The sequence below is a fragment of the Loxodonta africana genome, unplaced genomic scaffold, assembly GCF_030014295.1.
Source record: "Loxodonta africana isolate mLoxAfr1 unplaced genomic scaffold, mLoxAfr1.hap2 scaffold_99, whole genome shotgun sequence".
NCBI classification, from domain to species: Eukaryota; Metazoa; Chordata; class Mammalia; order Proboscidea; family Elephantidae; genus Loxodonta; species Loxodonta africana.
The window spans coordinates 703,124-718,087 of NW_026975673.1; the positions used below are offsets into that span (position 1 = coordinate 703,124).

Consider the following 14,964-nt stretch of genomic DNA (forward strand, 5'->3'; position numbering starts at 1 on the left):
TGATTTTTCCCGGGGTTTGAGATGTCTCGGGTCAATGAAGACACCTCAACTTGTCTCGAAGAGAGATGATGACATAAAAATCATGCACAAGAGGATCACGCTGAGGCCCAGAGAGAAACTCCTTTTCCCCAACGTTAATGATCTCCTTTAGAGTGGACCCCCGTTTTGATCCCTTTTTCCATCACCAAGTGATCAGAAACTCCTCCCTGACCGATTTTTGTCATGCTGATTCCTTGGCTCTTTTCCTCTTTGTCTGTGATTTAGAAAGACCTGCTTTCAAGAGGTTGACCACCGGAAGAACTCAAGGTGAGTGAATGACGGCGGTTTTCCCTTGTCCCTGGGGATACCTAGACAAGTGAATATGGAGCCCAAGAGGCAGTCGGGTTTTGTGGAAAGGCTGAGACGTGTCCCCTGCCTTGAGCTTGACCTGACCGATTGACCAAGGGGCGGTGATATGCACGGGTGGATAGTTAGGAAGCACAGGAACCTAGAAGAATTTCCACTTGAGTAATTTTTGTTAGTCCGGTTCCCAGTCGGGTATGTCTACGGAATTTTGAGAATATTTTCAACTCTCAACTATTTACGCGATGGGAGTGTCTAGCAGCTCTACTGGAGAAACCAGAGAGACTTGCCCTAGTTGAAAGCCTGTGTCAGTGGCGACTGGACTCTTAGGATCTCCAGGGCCTCTTTCCCAGACATCTTGGTATTGGGTGAAGAACTGAGTAGCCTGACACCTCGTTGTAGCATTCAAGAAAAGGCAGCAGCACCAATATTTGAGTCAGAAAGCTAATGTCAGGTTCAATACCATTCGGTAAGTGGGTCGCGAGCGTCACGACTAGTTTCAGGTTCATGCCACAGGAGGTCAGGATCTGCTGAGAGTCTAATCAGGAAATGCAGGCATAACTGCTGCCTTCCACATGTGGAAAGATCATTTTCTTGACAGATCTTTGGAATCTTGTAGAGATTCCATAGAACTCCTTTTCCGTGTGCCCCACGGGATCCTCTGATGCTTGATATACAGGAGGAGATGTGTTCCCTCTCTGGGGATTATTGGGGCCTGAGGTAGATTCGATTGCGTCTCTCCATGGCTCAGTGGTGAAATGAAAGCGTTGAAGGACTGTGGCAATTTTAACAAGTGTTGGCAGAATTCTTGGAAAGCTATTCTTTTCCAAATGTCCTCCAGCTGATTTGAAGGTCCCCCGGTACTGGGGACTCTTGGGTGCCATTTCCCGGGAGTCCGCACACGCTGGACAGTGCCCGTGGACGCATATTTGGCTGCCTTCAACACCTCAGTCAGGCTTAATCATTTGCAAAGTCTCCTTTTGCCTGGGTCCTCCTGAAAATTTGTGCTACATCCAGAGACCTCTATGCCTTGTTCTGAATACTGCATGATTCTCTCCTTCTGTCATGGGTCAGCAGACTCCCCAGTGGGTTGCAAATGGCTGTCTTGATTTTGTCCATGTGTTCGCCAATGTCTGGCTGAAAGCATAGCCTTAGGGAAATGAGTTTCTCTCCTGGGATCTCTGTCTTACTGATTTCCCCTTTTCAAAGGGTTAGTGAGGTCGATGTCTCTTGTCCCGCTTTCATGGGGGTCAAGCCAACTGCCCGGGAAACGGAAAGACGATGTGTGAACCCTCTCATCCACTGTCCTTCCTGCGTGGAAGGAAGACATTTGTGGTAAGCATCTTCAGGTCTCAGGGGATTTTTCCTGGGGAGTGATATGGCTGGGGTCAATGATGACATAATCTGTCTGGAAGAGAGATGATGACCTAAAAATCATGCTCAGAGAGGTTATGCTGAGGCCCTGCGGGAAAGTCCTTTGGCCCCGCCTTACCGATCTTCTTTAGAGCGGACTCCCATTTTGATTTCTTTCACCTGCACCAAGTAATCCAAAAGACCTGGGTGGCCGATTTTGGTCAGGCTGATTCCTTGGCTCTTTTCCTCTTTTTGTGTCCTTTAGCAAAACCTGCCTCCGAGGAGTTCACCGTTGCGAGGACAAGAGGTGAGGGATTTCCCGTGATTTGCCCTGGCCCCATCTGACACTTAGGCAAGTGAGGATACACCGCCAAAGGCAGTAGGGTTTGCTGGCAAAGCTGAGGCATGTCCCCTGGTGTGTGCTTGACTTTGCCTGGTTGACTAAGTGGCGGTGATGTGCGTGGGTGGATACTTAGGAATCAGAGAATCCTGAAAAATGTGCGCTGGGGTCATCTTCGATAGCCTGGGTCCAAGTCCGATACGGCCTACTGAAATGGGAGAAGCGGCCAACTAGAAAAATGGGTTTTCCTGAGATATTTATGAGATGTGAATGGCTCAGAGCTCTACAGGAGACCGGTCAACTTGCTGTAATTGAAAGCGTGTGTCAGTTGCGGTTGGACTCGTAGGATTTGCAGGGCGCTTTTCCCATGAATCTTGAAATTGGATGAGCGACTCAGTAGTCTGATAGCTGGCTCCAGCTTTCAAGTAAAGGTAGCTGCACAGATAACTGCATAGAAAATCTAAAGTCAGGGTCGATGCCAGGTGTGAAGGGGACACGAGGGTCAGGAGCACTTTCAGGTTGATGCCACAGGAGGTCATGTTTCCCTGGAGCTCTAGACAGTGAAAGCAGGCCTAAGTGCTGCCTTGCACATGTGCAAAGATCACTGTTCCTACAGAGTTCGTTGGAATCCTGTAGAGGTTCCATAAGACTCCTGCTCTCTTTGGGCCAAGGAATCCTCTGATGGTTGATAAACAGGAGGAGATGTGTTCCCTGTGTTGCCATTCTTGGGGAATGAGGTGGCCTGGAGTGTGTCTCTCCATGGCACAAGGTTGAAATCAAACTCTGGAAATGCCTAGTGGAATTTGGGGCCAAATTCTTGGTGAAAGCACTCTTCCGAGTGTCCCACAGCTCCTTTGAAGATCCCCAGTTTTGGGAACCCGTGGATGTCATTTCCTGGAAGTGCTCGGCACGGATCCGTGCGTGGTTACACAGATTTGGCTTCCTTGTAGACATTAGCCGGGGCTGATCAAATGAAAAGCCTGTTCTTGGCTGGGACTGCCTGAGTATTTTTCTCCATTCGGAGCCCTTTACGCCTTGTCTTGATCTGGCACGTGTCTGCCTTTCTGTCAAGGGTCAGCAGTCTCACTAACGGGCCAGAAGTGTGTGTCTTGATTTTGTCCCTATTTTGGGCTATATGTGGAAAAAGCATAGCTGTTAGGCAATGAATGTCTCTCGTCTGATGTCTGACTTACTTCTTTGCCCTTCCTAAAAGGATTGCAAGGTCGAAGCCTGTTTTACTGCTTTCATGAGGGTCAAGCTACTCCCCGGGACACCGGAAGAGGATGTGCGAACCTTCTCCTCCTGCGTGATTGCGGGCTGGAAGGACGATGTCAGTGGTGAGGACCTTGAGGACTCAGGTGATTTTTCCCGGGGTTTGAGATGTCTCGGGTCAATGAAGACACCTCAACTTGTCTCGAAGAGAGATGATGACATAAAAATCATGCACAAGAGGATCACGCTGAGGCCCAGAGAGAAACTCCTTTTCCCCAACGTTAATGATCTCCTTTAGAGTGGACCCCCGTTTTGATCCCTTTTTCCATCACCAAGTGATCAGAAACTCCTCCCTGACCGATTTTTGTCATGCTGATTCCTTGGCTCTTTTCCTCTTTGTCTGTGATTTAGAAAGACCTGCTTTCAAGAGGTTGACCACCGGAAGAACTCAAGGTGAGTGAATGACGGCGGTTTTCCCTTGTCCCTGGGGATACCTAGACAAGTGAATATGGAGCCCAAGAGGCAGTCGGGTTTTGTGGAAAGGCTGAGACGTGTCCCCTGCCTTGAGCTTGACCTGACCGATTGACCAAGGGGCGGTGATATGCACGGGTGGATAGTTAGGAAGCACAGGAACCTAGAAGAATTTCCACTTGAGTAATTTTTGTTAGTCCGGTTCCCAGTCGGGTATGTCTACGGAATTTTGAGAATATTTTCAACTCTCAACTATTTACGCGATGGGAGTGTCTAGCAGCTCTACTGGAGAAACCAGAGAGACTTGCCCTAGTTGAAAGCCTGTGTCAGTGGCGACTGGACTCTTAGGATCTCCAGGGCCTCTTTCCCAGACATCTTGGTATTGGGTGAAGAACTGAGTAGCCTGACACCTCGTTGTAGCATTCAAGAAAAGGCAGCAGCACCAATATTTGAGTCAGAAAGCTAATGTCAGGTTCAATACCATTCGGTAAGTGGGTCGCGAGCGTCACGACTAGTTTCAGGTTCATGCCACAGGAGGTCAGGATCTGCTGAGAGTCTAATCAGGAAATGCAGGCATAACTGCTGCCTTCCACATGTGGAAAGATCATTTTCTTGACAGATCTTTGGAATCTTGTAGAGATTCCATAGAACTCCTTTTCCGTGTGCCCCACGGGATCCTCTGATGCTTGATATACAGGAGGAGATGTGTTCCCTCTCTGGGGATTATTGGGGCCTGAGGTAGATTCGATTGCGTCTCTCCATGGCTCAGGGGTGAAATGAAAGCGTTGAAGGACTGTGGCAATTTTAACAAGTGTTGGCAGAATTCTTGGAAAGCTATTCTTTTCCAAATGTCCTCCAGCTGATTTGAAGGTCCCCCGGTACTGGGGACTCTTGGGTGCCATTTCCCGGGAGTCCGCACACGCTGGACAGTGCCCGTGGACGCATATTTGGCTGCCTTCAACACCTCAGTCAGGCTTAATCATTTGCAAAGTCTACTTTTGCCTGGGTCCTCCTGAAAATTTGTGCTACATCCAGAGACCTCTATGCCTTGTTCTGAATACTGCATGATTCTCTCCTTCTGTCATGGGTCAGCAGACTCCCCAGTGGGTTGCAAATGGCTGTCTTGATTTTGTCCATGTGTTCGCCAATGTCTGGCTGAAAGCATAGCCTTAGGGAAATGAGTTTCTCTCCTGGGATCTCTGTCTTACTGATTTCCCCTTTTCAAAGGGTTAGTGAGGTCGATGTCTCTTGTCCCGCTTTCATGGGGGTCAAGCCAACTGCCCGGGAAACGGGAAGACGATGTGTGAACCCTCTCATCCACTGTCCTTCCTGCGTGGAAGGAAGACATTTGTGGTAAGCATCTTCAGGTCTCAGGGGATTTTTCCTGGGGAGTGATATGGCTGGGGTCAATGATGACATAATCTGTCTGGAAGAGAGATGATGACCTAAAAATCATGCTCAGAGAGGTTATGCTGAGGCCCTGTGGGAAAGTCCTTTGGCCCCGCCTTACCGATCTTCTTTAGAGCGGACTCCCATTTTGATTTCTTTCACCTGCACCAAGTAATCCAAAAGACCTGGGTGGCCGATTTTGGTCAGGCTGATTCCTTGGCTCTTTTCCTCTTTTTGTGTCCTTTAGCAAAACCTGCCTCCGAGGAGTTCACCGTTGCGAGGACAAGAGGTGAGGGATTTCCCGTGATTTGCCCTGGCCCCATCTGACACTTAGGCAAGTGAGGATACACCGCCAAAGGCAGTAGGGTTTGCTGGCAAAGCTGAGGCATGTCCCCTGGTGTGTGCTTGACTTTGCCTGGTTGACTAAGTGGCGGTGATGTGCGTGGGTGGATACTTAGGAATCAGAGAATCCTGAAAAATGTGCGCTGGGGTCATCTTCGATAGCCTGGGTCCAAGTCCGATACGGCCTACTGAAATGGGAGAAACGGCCAACTAGAAAAATGGGTTTTCCTGAGATATTTATGAGATGTGAATGGCTCAGAGCTCTACAGGAGACCGGTCAACTTGCTGTAATTGAAAGCGTGTGTCAGTTGCGGTTGGACTCGTAGGATTTGCAGGGCGCTTTTCCCATGAATCTTGAAATTGGATGAGCGACTCAGTAGTCTGATAGCTGGCTCCAGCTTTCAAGTAAAGGTAGCTGCACAGATAACTGCATAGAAAATCTAAAGTCAGGGTCGATGCCAGGTGTGAAGGGGACACGAGGGTCAGGAGCACTTTCAGGTTGATGCCACAGGAGGTCATGTTTCCCTGGAGCTCTAGACAGTGAAAGCAGGCCTAAGTGCTGTCTTGCACATGTGCAAAGATCACTGTTCCTACAGAGTTCGTTGGAATCCTGTAGAGGTTCCATAAGACTCCTGCTCTCTTTGGGCCAAGGAATCCTCTGATGGTTGATAAACAGGAGGAGATGTGTTCCCTGTGTTGCCATTCTTGGGGAATGAGGTGGCCTGGAGTGTGTCTCTCCATGGCACAAGGTTGAAATCAAACTCTGGAAATGCCTAGTGGAATTTCGGGCCAAATTCTTGGTGAAAGCACTCTTCCGAGTGTCCCACAGCTCCTTTGAAGATCCCCAGTTTTGGGAACCCGTGGATGTCATTTCCTGGAAGTGCTCGGCACGGATCCGTGCCTGGGGACACAGATTTGGCTTCCTTGTAGACATTAGCCGGGGCTGATCAAATGAAAAGCCTGTTCTTGGCTGGGACTGCCTGAGTATTTTTCTCCATTCGGAGCCCTCTACGCCTTGTCTTGATCTGGCACGTGTCTGCCTTTCTGTCAAGGGTCAGCAGTCTCACTAACGGGCCAGAAGTGTGTGTCTTGATTTTGTCCCTATTTTGGGCTATATGTGGAAAAAGCATAGCTGTTAGGCAATGAATGTCTCTCGTCTGATGTCTGACTTACTTCTTTGCCCTTCCTAAAAGGATTGCAAGGTCGAAGCCTGTTTTACTGCTTTCCTGAGGGTCAAGCTACTCCCCGGGACACCGGAAGAGGATGTGCGAACCTTCTCCTCCTGCGTGATTGCGGGCTGGAAGGACGATGTCAGTGGTGAGGACCTTGAGGACTCAGGTGATTTTTCCCGGGGTTTGAGATGTCTCGGGTCAATGAAGACACCTCAACTTGTCTCGAAGAGAGATGATGACATAAAAATCATGCACAATAGGATCACGCTGAGGTCCAGAGAGAAACTCCTTTTCCCCAACGTTAATGATCTCCTTTAGAGTGGATCCCCGTTTTGATCCCTTTTTCCATCACCAAGTGATCAGAAACTCCTCCCTGACTGATTTTTGTCATGCTGATTCCTTGGCTCTTTTCCTCTTTGTCTGTGATTTAGAAAGACCTGCTTTCAAGAGGTTGACCACCGGAAGAACTCAAGGTGAGTGAATGACGGCGGTTTTCCCTTGTCCCTGGGGATACCTAGACAAGTGAATATGGAGCCCAAGAGGCAGTCGGGTTTTGTGGAAAGGCTGAGACGTGTCCCCTGCCTTGAGCTTGACCTGACCGATTGACCAAGGGGTGGTGATATGCACGGGTGGATAGTTAGGAAGCACAGGAACCTAGAAGAATTTCCACTTGAGTAATTTTTGATAGTCCGGTTCCCAGTCGGGTATGTCTACGGAATTTTGAGAATATTTTCAACTCTCAACTATTTACGCGATGGGAGTGTCTAGCAGCTCTACTGGAGAAACCAGAGAGACTTGCCCTAGTTGAAAGCCTGTGTCAGTGGCGACTGGACTCTTAGGATCTCCAGGGCCTCTTTCCCAGACATCTTGGTATTGGGTGAAGAACTGAGTAGCCTGACACCTCGTTGTAGCATTCAAGAAAAGGCAGCAGCACCAATATTTGAGTCAGAAAGCTAATGTCAGGTTCAATACCATTCGGTAAGTGGGTCGCGAGCGTCACGACTAGTTTCAGGTTCATGCCACAGGAGGTCAGGATCTGCTGAGAGTCTAATCAGGAAATGCAGGCATAACTGCTGCCTTCCACATGTGGAAAGATCATTTTCTTGACAGATCTTTGGAATCTTGTAGAGATTCCATAGAACTCCTTTTCCGTGTGCCCCACGGGATCCTCTGATGCTTGATATACAGGAGGAGATGTGTTCCCTCTCTGGGGATTATTGGGGCCTGAGGTAGATTCGATTGCGTCTCTCCATGGCTCAGGGGTGAAATGAAAGCGTTGAAGGACTGTGGCAATTTTAACAAGTGTTGGCAGAATTCTTGGAAAGCTATTCTTTTCCAAATGTCCTCCAGCTGATTTGAAGGTCCCCCGGTACTGGGGACTCTTGGGTGCCATTTCCCGGGAGTCCGCACACGCTGGACAGTGCCCGTGGACGCATATTTGGCTGCCTTCAACACCTCAGTCAGGCTTAATCATTTGCAAAGTCTCCTTTTGCCTGGGTCCTCCTGAAAATTTGTGCTACATCCAGAGACCTCTATGCCTTGTTCTGAATACTGCATGATTCTCTCCTTCTGTCATGGGTCAGCAGACTCCCCAGTGGGTTGCAAATGGCTGTCTTGATTTTGTCCATGTGTTCGCCAATGTCTGGCTGAAAGCATAGCCTTAGGGAAATGAGTTTCTCTCCTGGGATCTCTGTCTTACTGATTTCCCCTTTTCAAAGGGTTAGTGAGGTCGATGTCTCTTGTCCCGCTTTCATGGGGGTCAAGCCAACTGCCCGGGAAACGGGAAGACGAATTGTGAACCCTCTCATCGACTGTCCTTCCTGCGTGGAAGGAAGACATTTGTGGTAAGCATCTTCAGGTCTCAGGGGATTTTTCCTGGGGAGTGATATGGCTGGGGTCAATGATGACATAATCTGTCTCGAAGAGAGATGATGACCTAAAAATCATGCTCAGAGAGGTTATGCTGAGGCCCTGTGGGAAAGTCCTTTGGCCCCGCCTTACCGATCTTCTTTAGAGCGGACTCCCATTTTGATTTCTTTCACCTGCACCAAGTAATCCAAAAGACCTGGGTGGCCGATTTTGGTCAGGCTGATTCCTTGGCTCTTTTCCTCTTTTTGTGTCCTTTAGCAAAACCTGCCTCCGAGGAGTTCACCGTTGCGAGGACAAGAGGTGAGGGATTTCCCGTGATTTGCCCTGGCCCCATCTGACACTTAGGCAAGTGAGGATACACCGCAAAAGGCAGTAGGGTTTGCTGGCAAAGCTGAGGCATGTCCCCTGGTGTGTGCTTGACTTTGCCTGGTTGACTAAGTGGCGGTGATGTGCGTGGGTGGATACTTAGGAATCAGAGAATCCTGAAAAATGTGCGCTGGGGTCATCTTCGATAGCCTGGGTCCAAGTCCGATACGGCCTACTGAAATGGGAGAAACGGCCAACTAGAAAAATGGGTTTTCCTGAGATATTTATGAGATGTGAATGGCTCAGAGCTCTACAGGAGACCGGTCAACTTGCTGTAATTGAAAGCGTGTGTCAGTTGCGGTTGGACTCGTAGGATTTGCAGGGCGCTTTTCCCATGAATCTTGAAATTGGATGAGCGACTCAGTAGTCTGATAGCTGGCTCCAGCTTTCAAGTAAAGGTAGCTGCACAGATAACTGCATAGAAAATCTAAAGTCAGGGTCGATGCCAGGTGTGAAGGGGACACGAGGGTCAGGAGCACTTTCAGGTTGATGCCACAGGAGGTCATGTTTCCCTGGAGCTCTAGACAGTGAAAGCAGGCGTAAGTGCTGCCTTGCACATGTGCAAAGATCACTGTTCCTACAGAGTTCGTTGGAATCCTGTAGAGGTTCCATAAGACTCCTGCTCTCTTTGGGCCAAGGAATCCTCTGATGGTTGATAAACAGGAGGAGATGTGTTCCCTGTGTTGCCATTCTTGGGGAATGAGGTGGCCTGGAGTGTGTCTCTCCATGGCACAAGGTTGAAATCAAACTCTGGAAATGCCTAGTGGAATTTCGGGCCAAATTCTTGGTGAAAGCACTCTTCCGAGTGTCCCACAGCTCCTTTGAAGATCCCCAGTTTTGGGAACCCGTGGATGTCATTTCCTGGAAGTGCTCGGCACGGATCCGTGCGTGGGGACACAGATTTGGCTTCCTTGTAGACATTAGCCGGGGCTGATCAAATGAAAAGCCTGTTCTTGGCTGGGACTGCCTGAGTATTTTTCTCCATTCGGAGCCCTCTACGCCTTGTCTTGATCTGGCACGTGTCTGCCTTTCTGTCAAGGGTCAGCAGTCTCACTAACGGGCCAGAAGTGTGTGTCTTGATTTTGTCCCTATTTTGGGCTATATGTGGAAAAAGCATAGCTGTTAGGCAATGAATGTCTCTCGTCTGATGTCTGACTTACTTCTTTGCCCTTCCTAAAAGGATTGCAAGGTCGAAGCCTGTTTTACTGCTTTCCTGAGGGTCAAGCTACTCCCCGGGACACCGGAAGAGGATGTGCGAACCTTCTCCTCCTGCGTGATTGCGGGCTGGAAGGACGATGTCAGTGGTGAGGACCTTGAGGACTCAGGTGATTTTTCCCGGGGTTTGAGATGTCTCGGGTCAATGAAGACACCTCAACTTGTCTCGAAGAGAGATGATGACATAAAAATCATGCACAATAGGATCACGCTGAGGTCCAGAGAGAAACTCCTTTTCCCCAACGTTAATGATCTCCTTTAGAGTGGATCCCCGTTTTGATCCCTTTTTCCATCACCAAGTGATCAGAAACTCCTCCCTGACCGATTTTTGTCATGCTGATTCCTTGGCTCTTTTCCTCTTTGTCTGTGATTTAGAAAGACCTGCTTTCAAGAGGTTCACCACCGGAAGAACTCAAAGTGAGTGAATGACGGCGGTTTTCCCTTGTCCCTGGGGATACCTAGACAAGTGAATATGGAGCCCAAGAGGCAGTCGGGTTTTGTGGAAAGGCTGAGACGTGTCCCCTGCCTTGAGCTTGACCTGACCGATTGACCAAGGGGCGGTGATATGCACGGGTGGATAGTTAGGAAGCACAGGAACCTAGAAGAATTTCCACTTGAGTAATTTTTGATAGTCCGGTTCCCAGTCGGGTATGTCTACGGAATTTTGAGAATATTTTCAACTCTCAACTATTTACGCGATGGGAGTGTCTAGCAGCTCTACTGGAGAAACCAGAGAGACTTGCCCTAGTTGAAAGCCTGTGTCAGTGGCGACTGGACTCTTAGGATCTCCAGGGCCTCTTTCCCAGACATCTTGGTATTGGGTGAAGAACTGAGTAGCCTGACACCTCGTTGTAGCATTCAAGAAAAGGCAGCAGCACCAATATTTGAGTCAGAAAGCTAATGTCAGGTTCAATACCATTCGGTAAGTGGGTCGCGAGCGTCACGACTAGTTTCAGGTTCATGCCACAGGAGGTCAGGATCTGCTGAGAGTCTAATCAGGAAATGCAGGCATAACTGCTGCCTTCCACATGTGGAAAGATCATTTTCTTGACAGATCTTTGGAATCTTGTAGAGATTCCATAGAACTCCTTTTCCGTGTGCCCCACGGGATCCTCTGATGCTTGATATACAGGAGGAGATGTGTTCCCTCTCTGGGGATTATTGGGGCCTGAGGTAGATTCGATTGCGTCTCTCCATGGCTCAGTGGTGAAATGAAAGCGTTGAAGGACTGTGGCAATTTTAACAAGTGTTGGCAGAATTCTTGGAAAGCTATTCTTTTCCAAATGTCCTCCAGCTGATTTGAAGGTCCCCCGGTACTGGGGACTCTTGGGTGCCATTTCCCGGGAGTCCGCACACGCTGGACAGTGCCCGTGGACGCATACTTGGCTGCCTTCAACACCTCAGTCAGGCTTAATCAATTGCAAAGTCTCCTTTTGCCTGGGTCCTCCTGAAAATTTGTGCTACATCCAGAGACCTCTATGCCTTGTTCTGAATACTACATGATTCTCTCCTTCTGTCATGGGTCAGCAGACTCCCCAGTGGGTTGCAAATGGCTGTCTTGATTTTGTCCATGTGTTCGCGAATGTCTGGCTGAAAGCATAGCCTTAGGGAAATGAGTTTCTCTTCTGGGATCTCTGTCTTACTGATTTCCCCTTTTCAAAGGGTTAGTGAGGTCGATGTCTCTTGTCCCGCTTTCATGGGGGTCAAGCCAACTGCCCGGGAAACGGGAAGACGATGTGTGAACCCTCTCATCCACTGTCCTTCCTGCGTGGAAGGAAGACATTTGTGGTAAGCATCTTCAGGTCTCAGGGGATTTTTCCTGGGGAGTGATATGGCTGGGGTCAATGATGACATAATCTGTCTGGAAGAGAGATGATGACCTAAAAATCATGCTCAGAGAGGTTATGCTGAGGCCCTGTGGGAAAGTCCTTTGGCCCCGCCTTACCGATCTTCTTTAGAGCGGACTCCCATTTTGATTTCTTTCACCTGCACCAAGTAATCCAAAAGACCTGGGTGGCCGATTTTGGTCAGGCTGATTCCTTGGCTCTTTTCCTCTTTTTGTGTCCTTTAGCAAAACCTGCCTCCGAGGAGTTCACCGTTGCGAGGACAAGAGGTGAGGGATTTCCCGTGATTTGCCCTGGCCCCATCTGACACTTAGGCAGTAGGGTTTGCTGGCAAAGCTGAGGCATGTCCCCTGGTGTGTGCTTGACTTTGCCTGGTTGACTAAGTGGCGGTGATGTGCGTGGGTGGATACTTAGGAATCAGAGAATCCTGAAAAATGTGCGCTGGGGTCATCTTCGATAGCCTGGGTCCAAGTCCGATACGGCCTACTGAAATGGGAGAAACGGCCAACTAGAAAAATGGGTTTTCCTGAGATATTTATGAGATGTGAATGGCTCAGAGCTCTACAGGAGACCGGTCAACTTGCTGTAATTGAAAGCGTGTGTCAGTTGCGGTTGGACTCGTAGGATTTGCAGGGCGCTTTTCCCATGAATCTTGAAATTGGATGAGCGACTCAGTAGTCTGATAGCTGGCTCCAGCTTTCAAGTAAAGGTAGCTGCACAGATAACTGCATAGAAAATCTAAAGTCAGGGTCGATGCCAGGTGTGAAGGGGACACGAGGGTCAGGAGCACTTTCAGGTTGATGCCACAGGAGGTCATGTTTCCCTGGAGCTCTAGACAGTGAAAGCAGGCGTAAGTGCTGCCTTGCACATGTGCAAAGATCACTGTTCCTACAGAGTTCGTTGGAATCCTGTAGAGGTTCCATAAGACTCCTGCTCTCTTTGGGCCAAGGAATCCTCTGATGGTTGATAAACAGGAGGAGATGTGTTCCCTGTGTTGCCATTCTTGGGGAATGAGGTGGCCTGGAGTGTGTCTCTCCATGGCACAAGGTTGAAATCAAACTCTGGAAATGCCTAGTGGAATTTCGGGCCAAATTCTTGGTGAAAGCACTCTTCCGAGTGTCCCACAGCTCCTTTGAAGATCCCCAGTTTTGGGAACCCGTGGATGTCATTTCCTGGAAGTGCTCGGCACGGATCCGTGCGTGGGGACACAGATTTGGCTTCCTTGTAGACATTAGCCGGGGCTGATCAAATGAAAAGCCTGTTCTTGGCTGGGACTGCCTGAGTATTTTTCTCCATTCGGAGCCCTCTACGCCTTGTCTTGATCTGGCACGTGTCTGCCTTTCTGTCAAGGGTCAGCAGTCTCACTAACGGGCCAGAAGTGTGTGTCTTGATTTTGTCCCTATTTTGGGCTATATGTGGAAAAAGCATAGCTGTTAGGCAATGAATGTCTCTCGTCTGATGTCTGACTTACTTCTTTGCCCTTCCTAAAAGGATTGCAAGGTCGAAGCCTGTTTTACTGCTTTCCTGAGGGTCAAGCTACTCCCCGGGACACCGGAAGAGGATGTGCGAACCTTCTCCTCCTGCGTGATTGCGGGCTGGAAGGACGATGTCAGTGGTGAGGACCTTGAGGACTCAGGTGATTTTTCCCGGGGTTTGAGATGTCTCGGGTCAATGAAGACACCTCAACTTGTCTCGAAGAGAGATGATGACATAAAAATCATGCACAATAGGATCACGCTGAGGTCCAGAGAGAAACTCCTTTTCCCCAACGTTAATGATCTCCTTTAGAGTGGACCCCCGTTTTGATCCCTTTTTCCATCACCAAGTGATCAGAAACTCCTCCGTGACCGATTTTTGTCATGCTGATTCCTTGGCTCTTTTCCTCTTTGTCTGTGATTTAGAAAGACCTGCTTTCAAGAGGTTCACCACCGGAAGAACTCAAAGTGAGTGAATGACGGCGGTTTTCCCTTGTCCCTGGGGATACCTAGACAAGTGAATATGGAGCCCAAGAGGCAGTCGGGTTTTGTGAAAAGGCTGAGACGTGTCCCCTGCCTTGAGCTTGACCTGACCGATTGACCAAGGGGTGGTGATATGCACGGGTGGATAGTTAGGAAGCACAGGAACCTAGAAGAATTTCCACTTGAGTAATTTTTGATAGTCCGGTTCCCAGTCGGGTATGTCTACGGAATTTTGAGAATATTTTCAACTCTCAACTATTTACGCGATGGGAGTGTCTAGCAGCTCTACTGGAGAAACCAGAGAGACTTGCCCTAGTTGAAAGCCTGTGTCAGTGGCGACTGGACTCTTAGGATCTCCAGGGCCTCTTTCCCAGACATCTTGGTATTGGGTGAAGAACTGAGTAGCCTGACACCTCGTTGTAGCATTCAAGAAAAGGCAGCAGCACCAATATTTGAGTCAGAAAGCTAATGTCAGGTTCAATACCATTCGGTAAGTGGGTCGCGAGCGTCACGACTAGTTTCAGGTTCATGCCACAGGAGGTCAGGATCTGCTGAGAGTCTAATCAGGAAATGCAGGCATAACTGCTGCCTTCCACATGTGGAAAGATCATTTTCTTGACAGATCTTTGGAATCTTGTAGAGATTCCATAGAACTCCTTTTCCGTGTGCCCCACGGGATCCTCTGATGCTTGATATACAGGAGGAGATGTGTTCCCTCTCTGGGGATTATTGGGGCCTGAGGTAGATTCGATTGCGTCTCTCCATGGCTCAGTGGTGAAATGAAAGCGTTGAAGGACTGTGGCAATTTTAACAAGTGTTGGCAGAATTCTTGGAAAGCTATTCTTTTCCAAATGTCCTCCAGCTGATTTGAAGGTCCCCCGGTACTGGGGACTCTTGGGTGCCATTTCCCGGGAGTCCGCACACGCTGGACAGTGCCCGTGGACGCATATTTGGCTGCCTTCAACACCTCAGTCAGGCTTAATCAATTGCAAAGTCTCCTTTTGCCTGGGTCCTCCTGAAAATTTGTGCTACATCCAGAGACCTCTATGCCTTGTTCTGAATACTACATGATTCTCTCCTTCTGTCATGGG

The 14,964-nt window shown here is 49.0% G+C and overlaps 9 non-coding genes across 9 annotated transcripts; all 9 read left to right on the forward strand.

Annotated features, from left to right (window-relative positions):
* Positions 1 to 28: 28 nt before the first annotated feature.
* On the forward strand, positions 29 to 109 carry LOC135230365 (small nucleolar RNA SNORD115). The gene has a single exon (XR_010321010.1). It is a non-coding gene; the product is annotated as a small nucleolar RNA SNORD115 (small nucleolar RNA).
* Positions 110 to 1,727: 1,618 nt separating this feature from the next.
* On the forward strand, positions 1,728 to 1,805 carry LOC135230317 (small nucleolar RNA SNORD115). Its single transcript, XR_010320962.1, has one exon. It is a non-coding gene; the product is annotated as a small nucleolar RNA SNORD115 (small nucleolar RNA).
* Positions 1,806 to 3,422: 1,617 nt separating this feature from the next.
* On the forward strand, positions 3,423 to 3,503 carry LOC135230366 (small nucleolar RNA SNORD115). The gene has a single exon (XR_010321011.1). It is a non-coding gene; the product is annotated as a small nucleolar RNA SNORD115 (small nucleolar RNA).
* Positions 3,504 to 5,121: 1,618 nt separating this feature from the next.
* LOC135230318 (small nucleolar RNA SNORD115) lies at positions 5,122 to 5,199 on the forward strand. The gene has a single exon (XR_010320963.1). It is a non-coding gene; the product is annotated as a small nucleolar RNA SNORD115 (small nucleolar RNA).
* Positions 5,200 to 6,816: 1,617 nt separating this feature from the next.
* On the forward strand, positions 6,817 to 6,897 carry LOC135230370 (small nucleolar RNA SNORD115). Its single transcript, XR_010321015.1, has one exon. It is a non-coding gene; the product is annotated as a small nucleolar RNA SNORD115 (small nucleolar RNA).
* Positions 6,898 to 8,515: 1,618 nt separating this feature from the next.
* On the forward strand, positions 8,516 to 8,593 carry LOC135230300 (small nucleolar RNA SNORD115). Its single transcript, XR_010320945.1, has one exon. It is a non-coding gene; the product is annotated as a small nucleolar RNA SNORD115 (small nucleolar RNA).
* A 1,617-nt stretch (positions 8,594 to 10,210) lies between these two features.
* Positions 10,211 to 10,291, forward strand: LOC135230371 (small nucleolar RNA SNORD115). Its single transcript, XR_010321016.1, has one exon. It is a non-coding gene; the product is annotated as a small nucleolar RNA SNORD115 (small nucleolar RNA).
* Positions 10,292 to 11,909: 1,618 nt separating this feature from the next.
* On the forward strand, positions 11,910 to 11,987 carry LOC135230319 (small nucleolar RNA SNORD115). Its single transcript, XR_010320964.1, has one exon. It is a non-coding gene; the product is annotated as a small nucleolar RNA SNORD115 (small nucleolar RNA).
* Positions 11,988 to 13,580: 1,593 nt separating this feature from the next.
* On the forward strand, positions 13,581 to 13,661 carry LOC135230372 (small nucleolar RNA SNORD115). Its single transcript, XR_010321017.1, has one exon. It is a non-coding gene; the product is annotated as a small nucleolar RNA SNORD115 (small nucleolar RNA).
* The last annotated feature ends 1,303 nt before the right edge of the window (positions 13,662 to 14,964 follow it).